Source organism: Callospermophilus lateralis, chromosome 8 (assembly GCF_048772815.1).
Source record: "Callospermophilus lateralis isolate mCalLat2 chromosome 8, mCalLat2.hap1, whole genome shotgun sequence".
NCBI classification, from domain to species: domain Eukaryota; kingdom Metazoa; phylum Chordata; class Mammalia; order Rodentia; family Sciuridae; genus Callospermophilus; species Callospermophilus lateralis.
Genome location: NC_135312.1, coordinates 53,810,980 through 53,828,131, shown reverse-complemented (window position 1 = coordinate 53,828,131; position 17,152 = coordinate 53,810,980). Strand labels below are relative to the sequence as shown.

General features: G+C 35.2%; 1 non-coding gene across 1 annotated transcript; it reads left to right on the top strand.

The window, feature by feature from the left end:
• Window positions 1-13,485: 13,485 nt before the first annotated feature.
• LOC143406628 (U6 spliceosomal RNA) lies at window positions 13,486-13,592 on the top strand. Its single transcript, XR_013092262.2, has one exon. It is a non-coding gene; the product is annotated as a U6 spliceosomal RNA (small nuclear RNA).
• The last annotated feature ends 3,560 nt before the right edge of the window (window positions 13,593-17,152 follow it).

Here is a 17,152-nt window from a genome sequence, read left to right as displayed (position 1 = left end):
TTTATCTGTTTGGGGATATGCAGTAGCCGACACAGTGGGCACACATGCAGGTACTTATCCCAATAGCAGAAACCATGATTTTCAGATTGCTCGGATTAAGTCAACACCAGCGCTGATAACATTGGAAAAAGTACTATGCAGAAAATTTCAACTGGGCACAGTGGTACAGGTACATGGGCAAGACCCGATGATTTTCCCTTCTTACTATAAAATGTCCATATGGAGTTGCAGATGAAAACACAGTTTTCAAGGTTCTATTATGGAATAGGCTTTGGAGGAAATCTGCAAAGATCTATCTATCCTTCTACATCCAAAGGCTTTTAAGTATTGTCCAGGAGGTAGCACCCATCCAGCTGAATCTGTGGTAACTACTAAAACCAAGAAGAGCTTCAGCCACAGGATGCCATTTCTATTTCCACAGAAACAGACAGACTTTGGGCAAATTTTTAAAAAATTTGCAGCTTACTTTGAGCCAAGTCTCACCGTCAGCTGATACGCATTTTAAAGCCCCTGTCGACATGTGTCTGGAGAAGGGGTGGATTAATAATAGCTTACATTTCTATAGTGCTTTTCATCCCAAAGGATCCCAAACAAGGGAAACAAGCTGTATCTTTTCTCCCTGTTTAAAGGAAGAACCCTACTGAATTTCAAAGCAATCCTAAACACTAGAACTGATTACAAAGAAATTCACTTTTTTTAAGTGTCAGGACATAATTATTATTTTTTAAAAAACTTAAATAGTATCCACATTGCTCCTGGGAGCTCACAAAGAGATGCCACCATCACCATTCAGGAGGCTATCATCTCTTTCCAACAAAGACAACAGTTGCAGTGCCAGAAGATTTAGAGACATTATGGGTGAAGAGATAAAAATAATAATAATAATTAACAAGTGCACAGGAAGCTCCATCTGGAGCGTCTGATAACACAGTGGGAGATGGATACAGATGGGAAAAGGTGGGTGGCACAGGGTAGAGCTCGTCCTGATCGCATGGGTTTAGGACCCCAGCCACGCTCAGATTTGTAGAGGCTTTGGTTCTTTCCACTCGCTGCTATTCCAATGGGATGAGCCAGATCAGAGACAGCATGTTTCACCTGTGCCCAGGAGAGCTGGACTGTCTCTGGATCACAGTATTATTCTGTCTGACATCACGACATGGTCAGGAATCCATTACAGTGTTTGATAATCCTAGCTTTTCATTCTCTGAAGTACAGATTCTTTCTTATCTTTAACCCAAGTCATTTGCATATACTTCCACATAGTAATTCCAGGCACAATGCAGCTTATTCTGAGCTTTTCCCCCTGATTGGCAGCTAATTAGAACTTGAGATGTTGGCAGGTGTCGAGATGAAAAGACATCATAAACCCAGCTACAGCACAGACAATGGCTTTTTAATCATCTGTTTAAGTCACACAGTTCCCAACTATCTCGTGCTTTTAGGATGAGTTGCTTCTTGATCCTGGAGGACTGCTGAGCAAGGAGGACCTCTGCTGTTAAAAAAGAACCAACATCTTTGGAAGGATAGCAAAAGTGCACTTTAAAAAAAGGCAAAATCAAAAGGAGCTACCAGAATGACACTTAAAAAGAAAACAGGATTTATTTTTTATCAATGTTTTCTCTCTACAGAGCTGCCAAATTAGCATGAGATGGACAGACACATCCCCACTCTCCCATCTGCCATTGCTAACAAATATGATCTTATGATGAATACTACAGAAAAGTAAGCTGTTGAGAAGACAGAATTACCTAGTTTGGGAAAGAGAACATACTAATTGCAATTGTGACTCTACATAATGTCATCCTTTCCATTTAGTGTCACAGTTTGAGAACTAGTGTACACCACTCCCTTGATATTCATCATAGAAATTACATTCTCAGCATGGGAGAGCATATGCAGGGGAGAAATGTCCTCCACTGTGTCACTGGGAAGAAAAGGCTGTCATCGTGACTTCTTTCACACACCCTTCTCCCACAGAGGGTTCTGTGAACTCCAAAGATATCTCCCCTCAATTTAATTTTTCCAAAAAAGGTCTTGATTTCCCACATATTCACAGAGGATTTAATATTTGCATAGACTTGAGTGTGATATCGGGATGCAAAAATGAAAGGGTTTTTAAACTGCAAAAATAGGATATGTGTGCATTAGAACAAATACAACATAAGAGATGCCTTAAAGAACTAAGAACACACTGAAAATACCCTTTCATTTAACAAAATAAGAGGACCTGGAAGCCTGAACAAGTCAGGTGAAAGAGCAGGTACTTGAAAATAGATAATATTTGAGTAAACCAGAAGAAGAGAGTACTTCTAAGCTAGAGGATGGAGGATTTACTTGGACAAACACATGAACATAGGAATACCAACACTTGTGTGAGGAGTTGAGAATAATTCAGGCTAGCCAAAGAGATAGGATCCTTCGGGATCTGTTTCAACTGTAGTAGTGAATCATAGGTCATATCATATATGGATATATTCTATAGTATGCAGGAAGTGAAAGAGAAACAAGGTTTGAAATTATAGAACAGAAGATAGTCTGTGGAAAATTCTTGTAGTCATCAGATATATAAAATTACAAGCAAGGGATCTCATTCTGATTGGAAATTCTCTCCTATCAACATATTCAATTTTTAATAAATCATAAATTTTAGTCATTTTTAATTGTAACCAGATGAAACAAAATTTATCATAATCCCTGTGTTTGTATGACATAAATCTCTAATGACACTATGATCAGTGAACATATCTACATGTGAACTCATATGTTTTATGTATCCCAGTTTATCAGACAACATTTTAGCATTTCTCAGTATCTTGCCCTGATGATATTGGGTAGTTCTAGATAAAATGACACACCAAATTGCCACCAACATAATATAAAGAATCTATGTTCCTATTACAGAATAGCTACATGTATTTATCAAGTCAAAATGTGTAATATATTAATTTGATTATACAATTATGAAGATTACAATGTCAACCATTTTTAAAAACTTAAATTTGCTCTAATTAGTATTGTTAGTTCGACAAGCATGTAAAGTCAGTATTCATGATAAAATATGTATGTCAAAAACTTTATAGCTTATATATAAATGTGATAGAGGTTCCCTAAGTTTGCATAACATTACTAATAGCAAATTATTTTTTAAATAAAAACAAGTATTGATCAGCAATTCTAAAGGAAGTATGAGTTATTTTTCTATCTTTAGAAAATATTACAAAGTAATTATGTGAAAAGGTGATCAAAGAAGATACAATATTTATACTGGACTAGAGATGCAGCTCAGTGGTACAGTACTTGCCTAGCATATGAAAGGTAGTGGGTTCAAACCCTAGCACTAACAAACAAGAGGAAAAAAAGCATTGGTACTATGAATAAAAGTAACAGCTTGATTTTGTTGCCGTTCTCTTATACCTGAATTACTATTCTTTTCAATCCAATTTCTTAAGGTTAGGGATGTAAATCAGAGGTAGAATATTTATCTAACATGTGTGAGGCCCTGGGTTCAATTCTCAGTGCTACAGAAATAAGAACATAAACACAATCTAATTTCTTTCATGTATTTTTTAAACTATATGTCCATACTGGAAACACATAATTAATAAATCCATAAGCAGATTAACATAAATAGAAAAACATCACAACAAGCTGGAAGTTAACCAGAAACTAATGAGGGTACTACTGCTACCCCTCAGTACTTTGGAACTCCAACTATTACTTCAAGGTATTTCAGGTACAATAAGTAACACATGATCATCTGACACAAGCTGAAAGATAGATCCTGTATTAATCTGTGTGAAACATTAGCAAAGTTTAATTTCTTTTCCTTTATGGTTATTTTACACACACACACACACACACACACACACACACACACACAGAGTGCAGAAATTTTAAAAAAATGTTCTGCTGTAGTCTTCCTATTCCAGAGGCTTGCCCCTGAGTCTACCCACCTCACTTTGGAGATTACTAGCTTACGGAACTTAATTTTGAGAAAAGCAGAAGGAGGAGAAGGAGGAGGAATCATTAAAGATTTTTGAGTAGGGGAGAGACATTAAAGCAGTGTTTTGGAAAATGAGTTTAGCACTGCTTGTCAAGATGGGTTGAATTCGATAGTTGCAAGATGGAAAAATTAGCTAGGAGACCAGTGCAATAAGGCAAAAATGAGGTGTTATCAATAAAAATTAGTATCATAGAAATGAGAACGAAACAAAGGAAAAAGAGCAACTGATCTGATGAAGAAGAATGTATGTAATTTGCAAAGCATTCATTTATCACTTAGGTTTTAAAAGTGTAGGACTAGAATATTTGATATGGTATGTGTCTTTCCATAACATCACATAACAAATTACCAGACTGTTTGTGTGTCCCCTGGGTAAATAGGGTGCTAAAGTGCCATAACTACCCAAATAAACATCCTAGAAAAATTAAAGCAGTGCACATAAACATATGGGATTCATCTGCCTAATTAAAATCCTAGTGAGCCACCAATAGCTTAAACTGTAAGAGTTCAGTGACCGCCAGAAGGCAGCAGCAAACTAAATGCTCAAAGTAGAAACATCTTACATTTATACCAAGTGATGCTTTCAATCAAAAAATACTAAATTCTTTAATATCCAAAAGGTTATTTAAAAACTTAGATGCATAGAGTGATTTCATGCAGAGTCTTTGGTGAACTAGATCATACTCCTCAAAACACCTGAGTAGGGAATAAAACAGGAAAATACGAGGAATAAAACCATCTCACAGAATTTAAAATTCATTTATTATTAAACAACTTTTTTTAACATTTAAGCTCTGTCCTGCTCTCTACATCTACTCAGCTTCCCATTTTTCTCCCTATAATCATTAAGTAATTTAGTGATTACATAAAAATCTTTAGAAAAGCTGTTACTTTTTTCATTTAACATCTTTAATCATTATATCTTCACATTATGCTATGAGAAATGAAGATTCATCTGTTTCATATCACTGCCAACCTAGTTTCCTCCAACCTATCAGACAGAGCTCTACCAGACTCTAGGATAGAGTCAGCTCCTGCCAGATTGCAAGAGTCAATTGTTTCAGGAATTTTGCAAGTTATCAATCATTAAACATGGTCATTATAAAAATTTGCACAAACTTACAACACAATAGACTGTATTAGAGAAAAGGCAATAGATATTCAAAATTTACATTTCCTAATTATATTACTGAATTGTACTATTATCCAGGCTCCTGAGGTTCTTTAAGTTTATTCTACCTGCATGGCAGAAATGCGGTATGGTATTATCATTCATATCTTCCCAATTCTGGGTTCAGTGACATCAGATTGGTAGCTCAATATCAACAAGAGTACTATTTCACCTCGGAAATCAGCAAATACCACAAATCGGAGCTTGATTTATGGTTCTGTGGATGTAAAGGCATTCAAATCAGAAAAACAGAAAAAATATTAATAATTTATATACATCAAACTTGAAAGTGTGTCATGTCTGTGCCCATTCAATTATGAATAAGATAAGAAGTGAGGGAATATTTTTCCACTTATTCAAAAAATATTCATTTCAACAAAGAATTTGTTCACATCATTGGTGAATGAATGAAGGTTTGACATATGTCTTCATTGTTTCACTTTTTATTATTTGTTGAGGTAAATGCAAATTCAACTAACATTCACATCAGATGTATTATCATTTGTCAATTACAGCCCTTGCTTGTCTTGGAGTTCAAGAATTCAGGAAAAATCAGTAAAAGTATTATGTGAGAATTGATTACTATATGGAATTTACAATAAAAATTTTTGTGTATTTTATTATTTTTTTATCTCTAAATTGTGGGTTATATACCTTCACAGAAGTAAAATTTATAATAAATGTATGTATGTAAATATGTGCACTTTGAGAGCTATTAATGTTTATCAGTACAACACTGGTTATATAATTATTTTTATTAAGTTAATAAGCAATATTTTCATGACATGAACATATAAATGTTGTCCACTGAGGAGCCTAATAACAATTTTTCTTGGATAAACATTTGCTCTTCCTAGGGTTTCTTTCTTTCTTTTCTTCTGCAGAATCTTTGCCATAATAATTCTCCTTTGTTGTTGTTGTGGGACTAGGTGATTGAACCCAGGGGTGCTTTACTATTAAGCTACATGCCTTTTTATTTTTTGAGACAGAGTCTGAGTTGCCCAGTCTGGTCTTAAATTTGCAATTCTCCTGTTTGCTGCAGGCTCCTGAGTAGCTGAGATTACATGTGTATGCTACGGCACCAGCTAATTCTCATTTCATTTCTAAAAGCTCCATTGTATCAGAAATACTATAGAATGTTTTACAAGATATGGAAAAAAATAACTCCTTCCCAGACTCCTAAGGCATCTTACTGAAATTTTGATGAATTTCATTCTAGACTATGGCACTAATGACTCTTCTTTAGTTTTTTTGTATCCCAATCTTCTTTCTTAAGCTTATTCTCTTGTCTCTTTTTTCTGAGGGGTGTACAGGGGTGAATACTGGAAATTAAACCCAAGGGTGCTTTACCACTGAGTTACATCCCCAGTTTTTTTTTCTTTTCTTTTTTTCTTTTGTGGACAGAGTCTCCCTGTGTTGCTTAGAGCCTCTCTAAGTTGCTGAGGCTGGCCTCAAACTTGCCATCCTCCTGCCTCATCCTCCCAAGAGGCTGGGATTATAGGCATGCACTACTACATCCAGCTTCTTTCCTGCTCTTTAGTTACTTGTTCAAAGTAGTATGAGGCACACACGTGTAAAAAATGATTGAAAGCCCTGTGTTCAGGAACAGTGTTTTAATCAATGAATTTTACTTTGTGGTAGGCAGACAAGAAGATGACCAGAGAAATCACCTGGGGAAACTTCAAGGCCAGCATATGGACATCTTGAACAGTTTAGTTTCTTCAGAGAAGAAACCTATCTGCCACCTGGGGGTAGGCACTTGGGGCAAAGTGTGATGAAACCATCAGTCTCTTTTAGTCCCAATATCTCACTTCCACCTCTTCTTCTTCTTTTTTTTCTTTGTTTATTTGTTGTTTGTTTGTTTTATTTTGTTTTGTCTTTTTACATCTGAACATGAAGCCTTTATGAAGTTCTGTGGAAGCAAATCAAAATTCCACAATTCTGAAACACTCAGTGTTAGAATTTGATCATGTAGTTCTACCAGTTATCACCATTCTATCTAATTTCTGATTCCAGAATTTTGTTGAAATCTTTCTAGTACCCAACAATGGCGCGCGCGCAAACACACACACACACACACACACACCACAAAGTTTTTCAGACCATCCTGTCTGGAAATAACTGAAATTTCAAGATCAATTTTTTATTCAATTTTCTTTAAACCAACATCACAAAGATCACAAGAGGCAGGTATTGTGGCTCATGCTTGTAATCCCAGTGACTTGGGAGGCTGAAGCAAGAGGATCACAAATTCAAGGCCAGCCTCAGCAATTCAGCAAGACCCTACTCAAAAAAACAAATAAAAGGGATGGGGATTATGTTGGGAGTCACCCGGGCTCCAAAGACTAACTTCCCCATCCCCCAAGAAGAGCCATCCAATGGTGAGCCCTGCTGGCTAACATGATCCTTACCCACCAATCAGACCATCCCTGCTGGCTCACATGATCCTTACCCACCAATCAGAAAGCACCCCAGCCAACTGTCCAACCATTCAACCATTAAACTGTCATAACTGTCAAACCACCCCCGGCTCTATAAATATGCAGAGCTGTTCCTCAATAAATGGACATTTTCTCCGTCAGCAAGTCTTGATCGTTCTTTCAGATTAGATCCGTGATAGAGTACCTCTGGGTTTAATCCCAGTACCCACACCCCCCCCCCCCCCCCCCGCACACACACACACAAATCACAAGATATTAAGCAATTACCAGGACAAAATCAAAAGCAAACAGGCCTGAAAGCAAGCCAACTCTGGAGCAGTATTGCTCTGGTGGCATTTGACAAAAATAATGTCAAATCCAACAGTCCATGCACTGTGGAGATTCTAATAGGAAAAATACTTCTCAGTAACCTGAAGTCCAAAGGACTACAACTTCAGACCAGAGTGAAATGTGATCAATCACCCAGGTGGAAGAAGGAACCTTGAGAGAAAATATCCATAATATGGTTAAGGTGATCCCAGCCTAGAATTTGCTGCTGCCTGACAGAAGCTATGCAAAACTTCTCTTGGGGCGGCACTTTAATCTTATATCTTAATTTATATCTCCATAAATAAAATTTTAAGATATCAACAATCTATAACAAAAAGAAATAATAAAAGAAAAACTTCACAAAAGGAAAATAGTAAAGACAATAAGCATGAGAAGAATTCTAAAATTTCCAATATAATCAGACACGATTATTTAAAAATTGGCTTGCTATGTTTAAAGACACAGAAAAACAGCTTGCAAACATCAGTAGAAGAGGAAAACATAAAAATCAAGTGGCACAATGTTTTAAAAGAAACAAGCTGAACTTCTAAAAATATATTTTTAAAACTCAATGGATCCATTTAAAAGCAGATTAGATAAAGCTGACAGTAAAATTATAAGAAATTATTGAGGAATGTAAAGATGAAAATACTAAACCTGCTATTAAGTTTAAGAAACGGAAAATGAAGTGAGAATGTTTCACAATATTAAAGAAGCAATACTTCCTAGAATTGATGAAAGATATTAATCCTCAGATTAAAGCCAAACAAGTCTCAAACAGAATAATATGAAATTCAAACTGATATTCATCCTGATGAAACTGCAGAACTCCCAACTACAACCACAACAAAATATTGTAAAAGCATGCAGAGATAAAAGGGAAATTATGTCCAGAGCAGTGGCACACATCTCTCATCCCAGCTATTCAGAGGCTGAGATATGAGGATCCAAATTCAAGGTCAACCTAGGTAATTTGGCTGGGTGTGGTGGTACACACCTGTAATCCCAGCAGCTCAGGAGGCTGAGACAGGAGGATCGTAAGTTCAAAGCCAGCCTCAGCAAAAGAGAGGTGCTAAACAACTCAGTGAGACCCTGTCTCTAAATAAAATACAAAATAGGGCTGGGGATGTGGTTCAGTGGTCGAGTGCCCCTGAGTTCAATCCCTGGTACCCCCTCACCATGCAAAAAAAAAAAAAAAAGAGAGACCCTATCTCAAAATAAAATTAAAAGGATTGAGAATGTAGCTCAGTGGTAGAGCACTTACCTAGCATACATGAGATCCTGGGTTCAACCTGCTATACAGAAAAAAAGGAAATTAACTACAAATGAATAATAGGATAATAGCTAACTTCTATAATAGTAACACTGTGATATATAAAAGTTTGTGCATATTTTTTCTTTGATAGACTACTTTTAGAGCAGAAAGTATAGAAGCTCTTACATACCTCCTGCCACTACAAATACACGGTCTCCCTCACTACCAACATTTCATGTCAGAGTGATACCTTTGTTACAATCAAACCACACTCGCACACCACTTGTCACCCAAAGCTTGCATTAGGGTTCGCTCTTGGTGGTGTACTTTCCATGGGTTTAGATGAATGTATAATGATATGTATCTACCATTATTATATCATACAGAATGGTTTCACTAACCTCAAAATCCTCTGTACTCTACATTTATTTTTGACACATCTTTCCACTTCTCTGAAATTCACTTTGTCTGCTCTTCCAAACATACCTTGCCTATCCTTCTGTAACAAAATCAAATCCTAATTGGTCTGTAAAGCCTTCTCCTATCTCCTTCCTCTGAAGTCCTGTGTAGTTACAGTGTGATTAAAAAGTGATCAGCACTTTTTAAATGAAAAGAAATCAGAATTTATGGAATAATATTTTCTTCTTGTAGTGCTGGGGATAAAACCCAGGGCCTCATGCATGCCAGGCAAGAAGCTCTACCACTGAGCTACATCTACAGCCTCATGAAATTATATCTTTAGTATGCCAAAGAAAATATTTGACAATTAGAATGGTACAATGTTTCACAAAGACAAATAAAGATGTAATGTTTCAGTAATGTTTCACAAAGACAAATAAAGATCTTTTCACATGAGCAATAATAAATATACTTCATTACAAATAGATTTTCAGTAAAAAACATTCCTTTTAGAAAGTATTCCCAGATAGAATGCTAAAGGGAAACAAATGCAGAGTAAAATTAAGGTTAAGTATGCAGATAAAACGAAATAAACATTATCTTTATAATAACAATAATGGTAATATTCTGTAATTAATTAATTCATGACAACAATGTGATGTAAGACAGGAGTGAAGTAACAAGGTTAAGGTACTTAAGGACCTTATGTTGTCCAAGAAAGAGATAAAGGTACCAACTTACTTTAGACCTTGATAAATTGTTCATGTTGCAATTTCTAGGGAAACCACTAAAGGAAAAGAAATACAGTATATGATATCCAAACACAATTTAGGCTGGAATTAATAATAAAAAGATAACTAGAAAATATATTTTAAAATTAAGAAATAAACTTCTGAATTTCACATGAGTCAAAGAAGAAATAATAATGAAAATTAGAAAACATTTTAAACTACAGAATTACACACACACACACACACACACACACACACACACACACAGTTCCATTAAGTCATTTTAAACCTTTATAAGAAACAGCACAGAACTCCTGTAATCTCAGCTACTAGGAAAGCAGAGGCAGGAGGATCGAAAGTTTAAAGGTAGCCTCAGCTATTTGGAAACCCTGTCTTAGAAATAGATGGGGGTACATTGCTGGAAATGTAGCTCAGGAGTAGAGTATCCTTCGTTTCAATTCCCAGTTCCACAAAAGCTAACAGAAATAGCATAATCTAATATTATTATTTCTTCCTTTTCCCCCCTTTCTGTATGCATTTTTAAGTTCCATTAAAACAAACAAATAATCCCTACTACATATATTTTGTTTCAAGCACAGGAAATCATTTACAAGTCATATTTCTGAGAACTTCCCTATTTAAAGACCTTCTAAGGCTAAAAATTTATCTCTTTCCGTTACAGGAATACATTTATACTTAGAACATTTTCATAAGCATTCTTAATTTACTTTCAAAAAATTTTTTCACATTAACCCAGGTAATAAAACCACTTTCCTTACAATGAAAACCAGCTGTTGTCTACTTTCTGATTCCTATCTCTTTTTTCCTTCATTAATCTAGTATAATAAAGCAATATTTATTGTGGTTCAGAGAGAAGATGCACAGAAAATGATTACAAAATTCTCAAATTTAAGCATGGGGAGGTAGTGAGTGTGTGTTGATTTATTTTTGTTTTAAAGGTTGGAAAATTTTGGGCTGGGGATATGGCTCAAGCGGTGGCACGCTCGCGTGGCATGCGTGAGGCCCGGGTTCAATCCTCAGCACCACATACAAAGATGTTGAGTCCGCCGAGAACTAAAAAATAAATATTAAAAAAATTCTCTCTCTCTCTCTTTAAAAAAAAAGGTTGGAAAATTTTGAGCTAGGTATATTATCTGAAACAAAAATTAGTTTAACAACAGAAACAAAAGCAAGCAAAAACCATCTCCAACTGGATTTATTCTCAAACATGTTGACAAACCACATAAACTGGGAAGTACATTTTGCTTTTCTGAATACGTATGAGTTACTCAGTATTCCAAATAAAGGGCTTTTCTTGGCCCAATAACAGAGTGTACATTAAGTGCATATTAAATGGCATCAGCAATGAGAATATAATATTTCATTCATATGTTTAAAATATTTTTGAGAGAATTTTGATTCCCTGAAATGGACAACCTTCTAAATAATAAGGGAGGTTGTTCACCACATAATAATACTCTCTTTTCAGTAAATATACAAGTCACTGCATTCTCGTTTGTTTAAAAAAGATTTTCTTAGAGTTTTATGGGTTTCAAGTTTTATACTTAGGGCTTAAATCCTTTTTAGGTTATTTTTTTGTGTATAGTGCTTTTTTTTCCCATGAGGAAATCCAGTTTCCTATTATAATTTATTGAAGGAATTGTTCCCACTGTCTTAGCACCCTTGTGGAAAATTTGTTAACCATATATATTTGGATTTACATCTGGCTCTCTGTTCTGTTCCACTGGTCTGTATGTCTGTTTTTATGCCAGTATGATACTGTTTCGATTGCTATAGGTTTGTAATATAATTTTAAGTCAAAAAGTGTGATACCTCAAAATTTATTTTTGTTCTTTTCATCAGAATTTCTTTGGCTGTTGGGATCTTTTGTGGCTTCATACAAATTTTAAGACTGTTAATCTATTTCTGTGAAAATTTCCATTGGGATTTTGATAGGGATTGCATTGAATTTGTATATTATTTAAAGTGGTATGAACATCTAAACAATATTAATTCTTCTGACCCATAAACATGAATATTTTTTCCATTTATGTATGTCTTATTCAATTTCTTTCATCAATGTTCTACAGTTTTCAGTGTAGAGATCTTTCACCTTGTTGGCTAAATTTATTGCTGTTCCTTGACATTGACTTTGGCAATGATTTCTTTTCTATAAAACCAAAAGCTCAAACTACAAAAAAAATAAAATAAAAATAAATGAGACTACTCCAAACTCAAAAGCTTTTGCACAGCAAAGGAAACTATCGACAAAATGAAAAGGCGACCTGCACACTGGGAAAAAGTATTTGCACATTACATATAAGAGATTAATGCCCAAGATTTATAAAGAACCCATGCAACTCAAGAGCAAGAAAACATATAACCTGATTAAAAAAATAGGCAAAGGAACTAAACAGACATTTCTCCAAAAATTTCATAAAAATGGACCTATGATACATGAAAAGGTCTTCACCAGTACCTATCATCAGAGAGACACAAATCAAAACCACAATGAGTTACCACCTCATACCTATTAGAGTGGCTACTATCAAAAAGACAAGAGATAACAAATGTTAGTGAGGATGTAGAGAAAAGGGAACCCTTGTACAGTGTTGGTGGTAATATGGATTGGTACAGCCATCGTGGAAAACAGTATGGAGACTCCTGAAGAAATTAGAAAGAGAATTACCATACAACAGCAATCCCCTTTCTGGGTACACATCCAATTGAAATGAAATCGCCACCTACTGAAGACATCTGTACTTCCAAGTTTATTGCAGTATTATTCACAATGGATAAATGGGTAAAGAAATTGGAGGGTGGGGGGGAGAATGTGTGTGTGTGAGAGAGAGAGAGAGAGAGAGAGAGAGATTATTATTCATCTTTTTTTTTTTTTAAAGGAAGAAATCCTACCATTTCCATGACACTGGATGGATCTGGAGGACATTATGCTAAGTGAACGAAGCCAGACATAGAAAGAAAGTTATCACACTTATAAATGAAATCTTTTTTTAAAGTTGAATATATGGAGATAGATAATAAAACACTAGTTACCAGATTTAATGTTAGGGAAAGGGTTAGGGAAGATTTAAATCAAAAGGAACAAAGTAGATCAAAATAAGTCAAAAAGTCTAATGTATAATATAGGACTATAATTAATAGTTTGGTTCATTCTGGTGCTTGCTTCAGCAGCACATATACTAAAACTGGAATGATACAGAGAAGATTAGCATGGCCCCTGCACAAGAATGACATACAAATTCATGAAGCGTTTCATATTTTTTATGTTCAAAGATGAATATATCACCAGTGAAACTCCACATCACATACAACGGCAAGAATGGGATCCTAATTACAATAAGTTACACTCCATGTATATGTAATATGTCAAAATACCCTCTTCTGTCATGTATATCTAAAAAGAACAAATAAAAGATAAAAAAGATATCTTTAAAAATAGTGTAGTTCAGGGCTGGGGTTGTGACTTAGTGGTAGAGTACTTGCCTAGCACATGTGGGGCACTGGGTTTGATCCTCAGCATCACATAAAAATAAATAAATAAAATAAAGGTAATGCAACCATCTACAACTAAAAAATTATTTTTTAAAATAGTCTGGTTTATTCTGGATTTTTATGAAATGAGGAGATTATAGCTGCTGCTCTTATGGCAGGGGTGGATAACTATATGAGATTGTTAATTTATTCCAATACAGTAATCATTTCACCATATGTGTACCTTATGATGGAGATATATATTATTTTTATATTTATATTATATTATATATATAATAAAATTTACTTAAAAAAAGAAAAAAGCATTTTTATTTATAAAATCAACTGGCAACAACAACAAAATATGACTGTCAAAAGAAAACACATTTGCCTTCCAAACTTCCTCACTTTGGAAAAACATAGATTAGAAGCAGACTAATTATTTTTAATGAAACACATGAGGACAAATTCAGCATCAACAAATTTCAAATCATCAATTGATTCTCAGTTTATCTCAGTGTTCTTATCTCTACTTCTATTCTAGTGACTGGTATCATTTTAGTTTTGTGATTTTTTTTTGTTGTTAAACAAGCAGACTTGGTCTGTTAACAAAGTATGTCTATTAATTATTTGATTTATAGAACAACATCTTCTATAAAAGGAACAGGCAAAATATGGCCTCTAAAAGCTAATAGGTTATGATCTATTATATCCTGAAATGTTTAATAGGTTTAATTTTTCAGGAGTGGTACCATGTCTTTAGATACCAATTCAACAATTCCCCCCCTTTAGACGAAAATGTGCTTCTTTTTTAAAAAATATTTATTTTTTAGGTGTAGATGGACACAACACAATGCCTTTATTTTTATGTGGTGCTGAGGATCAAACCCGGGTCCCGCCCGTGCTAGGCAAGTGCTCTACCGCTGAGCCGCAATCCCAGCCCCCAAAAATGTGCTTCTTGATCGCTAACCCAGTGAATCTCACTCCATAAATTAGGGGAGTCTGTTAGTATTTTGCAGGCATTCAGGGTTTCTCTACTAATATACAAGTCCACTACAATTAAGGACAGAAAGGGAACAGAGTCCAATTGAATGTCTACAAGGAAGTTGGGCAGAATGTAATTTAATTATTAGAGTTGGAATTTGTCCAGAACTCCACCTGCCGTAAGGAAAGTACCCTGGGATCTTTAATGACCACAAGTGGTCAGGATTCCAGTTTTACAGTTCACCCAATTAATTAATTACCAAGCACATCTTCTGCTCCATCATTAGGTGACAGAGCTGGGGAATCCACTCTGCTAATTAAGAACTTTGGGCCCTATGTTAGTTTCCCAGAGGACTTTTCAGGATATGTGGGTATATGCACCTGGTCATGTAAACATACACTTAAGAAGAAGTACTTCCATATCAGAGAGTGAATTAAAGATTCCAGCCATTATTTCTCCACGTGACTGTGATTGGACAATCTCTATAGCACAAGACAGACAAGGTTGAAAAATGCTGGACTCTGGGAAGTTTCTAGGAGTTATCTCTACTCTCTCTTTATTATGGTCAAGTGCAAAATGTACAGATCATTGTGCACAGTGCCGAATATATGCCCTCTGATGGATTACATCCTCATAGTTTATAGCAGGTCTAGTTTTAGGATCTTAAAGTATTCTTAGAGGTAAAAATGCAGGGTGGGTAGGGCTGGGAATCAGCAGCAGAGCACTTGCCTAGCATGCATAAGGCACTGGGTTTGATCCTCAGTACCACATAAAAATAAACAAATAAAATAAAGGCATTGTGTCCATCTAAAACTACAAAAAAATAAGTGCAGTGTAAAGATTCTCACTTCTCACCAAAGGAATAGAATAGAAGATACAGAGACTAATCCAAACAAATACAGTTATCTCATACTAGACAAAGGCACCAAAAACATACATTGGAGAAAAAGATCATTTCTTCAACAAATGGTTCTGGGAAAACTGGAAATCCATATGTAGTAAAATGAAATTTAATCCCTATTTCCCTCCCTGCACAAAACTCATCTCCAAGAAGATCAGATAAGGTGCAGGCACCTGCCAGAAGAAAGGGTAGGCCCCAACACTCCAACATGTCAGTCTAGGAATCAACTTCCTTAACAAAACTCCTAAAGCTCAAGAAGTAAAAGCAAGAATCAATAAACGGGGTAATATCAAACTAAAAAGATTCACAGCAAAGAAAACAATCAAGAATGTGATGAAAAAAAACTACAGAATGGGAGAAATCTTTGCTTCCTGCATCTCAGATAAGGTATTAATTTCTAGAATATACTAAAGAACTCAAAAAGCTTAACACCAAAAAAACAAATAACCCAATCAATAAAGGGGCAAAGGAACAGAACAGGCACTTTACAGAAGAAGAAATACAAATTATCAACAAATATATGAAAAAATATTCAACATCAATTAGAGAAATGCAAATTAAAACTACACTGAGATTTCACCTCCCTCCAACCAGAGTGGCAATTATCAAAAATACAAGTAACAATAAATGTTGGTGAGGATGTGGGGAAAAGGGTATATTCGTACATTGTTGGTGGTTCTGCAAATTAGTGCAACCACTCTGGAAATCAGTATGAAGATTCCTCAAAAAAATAGGAATGGAACCACCATTGATCCAGCTATTCCACTCCTCAGTCTATACCCAACGGAATTAAAATCAGCATATTACAGTGACACAACCACATCAATGTTTATAGCAGCAAAATTCACAATAGCTAAGCTATGGAATCAACCCAGATGTCCATCAACAGACGAATGGATAAAGAAATTATGATGTATATATACACAATGGAATATTACTCAGCCATAAATAAGAATGACTTTATGACATTCAGTGGTAAATGGATAAAACTGGAGATTATCATACTAAGAGAAATAAGCCAATCTCAAAAAACCAAAGGTAAAATATTCTCTCTGAAATGTGAATGCTAACCTACAACAAGGGGGTAGGGAGGAAAAGAATAGAAGTTCAGTGGAGTAGACAAAAAGGAAAGGAGGGAAGTGAGGGGGCATAGGAGTAGAAAAGACAGTGAAGTGAATCTGACATAATTTTCCTATGTATGTAAATGAAAACACCACAGTGAATCTCCCCATCATGTATATCCACAAGACTTGGATCCTAATTAGAATAAGATATGCTCCAAACTTATATAAATATATCAAAATGGCTTCTACTGTAATTTATAACTAAAATTTTTTTAAGATTCTCACTTCTTACATTTTTACATTAAAATATGACTCTGCTTTCAATTTTCCCCTTTTTGAAGGATGATCCATGATACCTGCCATCTCAAAAAAAGTCTGAGAAGTGATCACTATATATTTTT